At 27.3% G+C, this 1,273-nt stretch overlaps 1 long non-coding RNA gene across 1 annotated transcript; it reads right to left on the bottom strand.

Moving 5' to 3' along the window:
* Nucleotides 1-129: 129 nt before the first annotated feature.
* LOC117100255 lies at nt 130-629 on the bottom strand. The gene is made up of 2 exons (XR_004444107.1): nt 493-629; nt 130-200 (listed from the first exon to the last, which is right to left on the bottom strand). It is a non-coding gene; the product is annotated as an uncharacterized LOC117100255 (long non-coding RNA).
* Between the last annotated feature and the right edge of the window lie 644 nt (nt 630-1,273).

The following is a 1,273-nucleotide window of genomic DNA, read 5'->3' as shown; positions in this document are numbered from 1 at the left end:
CATGACACAAACAAGTGCCAGTCTCAGGTTTGAACCTAAACCTTTTGATTGCTACATAATCAGTTACCTTTCATTGACAGTTTCATCTTCTAACTGTAGCACTCTCGCCTTTAATTCATCATTCTTTTCTTTTTGTTCTTCCAGTTGTTTGAAGAGTCGACCAACATATTGCTCTTCCTTCAATTCTTTTAATTCTTTGGCTATAAATAATTTAAATATAATTACGATGTCAATACCAGATACCATCAAATATAAATAAATTAACAATAACAAGATAATATCCTATTCAACAAGAGTAATTTTCAAAATTTTCATCTAAATACTGATAACAGTTTGTATGGGAATAGTACAAGATATACTGGGTAATTCAAAAAAGGGAGATTTCAAAAAAGATTTCAAGTGCTTGCAGAAAGTATTACAAGCCACAATTCTGATGAAAGTAATTGATTTTTATCTGCTTGTGGAAAGTACTACAGACTGAAATTCACTCACTTAGTTTTTGATTGGTAATAATTGTGGCAACTAGCTGTTCTTGTAGATTTGACAGTTGCATTTCAAAGACTTCTTTATCTTCAAAATGATGCCAATCTGCTACAAACTAGTGACAAAAATGTAAAATCTGTAACATACATATTACTCTCACTATTCATGGTTCAAACAACTAATAAACATTACTTGTGAATTTAAACACAAACTATAATCAAACAATAATTAATAATAAATGATTATGCTTTGCATATTCATGAATAAAAGCTAAGTTTAAGTAATCACATTTGGCAATACTATTTGGCTACAGGACAGGGTAATGAGTAAACACTGAACTTTTCAGATAAAGGACAGTTAATAATTGATTTCAATGGATTATGAATGTTTAATTTTCAGTTTGACTACCATCTGCTCTTGTCAGTAATTTATATAGATCCTATTTGTAAATTTTTTAACAATTTTGGGCATTGCTATATTAAGTATATCCCATCTTATTGATATAATATTTGTAATTATTTTATGTAAATTATATTATTATACACTGTATGTTAAAATTATGTTGCTTTACGGTATCATATATTCATATTCACAGAAATATGTGTGTGAAGTTTTTGTAAAGTGAGATTATGCATAATTATTTACACTATAGAGTAATTTATGATTTATGTTTGGTAATATAGTTAATCTTGTTTGTTTTTTACTTTAAATAAACCTTTGTTATTTAAAGATCCTTTATTTTGTTTTTCTTAGTTCTTTTTGTATTTTTTCTTGGTTATGACAGTTACTA

The sequence above is a fragment of the Anneissia japonica genome, unplaced genomic scaffold, assembly GCF_011630105.1.
Source record: "Anneissia japonica isolate Jap-2015-1 unplaced genomic scaffold, ASM1163010v1 scaffold143990_len1273_cov187, whole genome shotgun sequence".
NCBI lineage: Eukaryota > Metazoa > Echinodermata > Crinoidea > Comatulida > Comatulidae > Anneissia > Anneissia japonica.
Note: the sequence above shows the minus strand (reverse complement) of the source record. Positions and strands in the feature narration are given on the sequence as shown.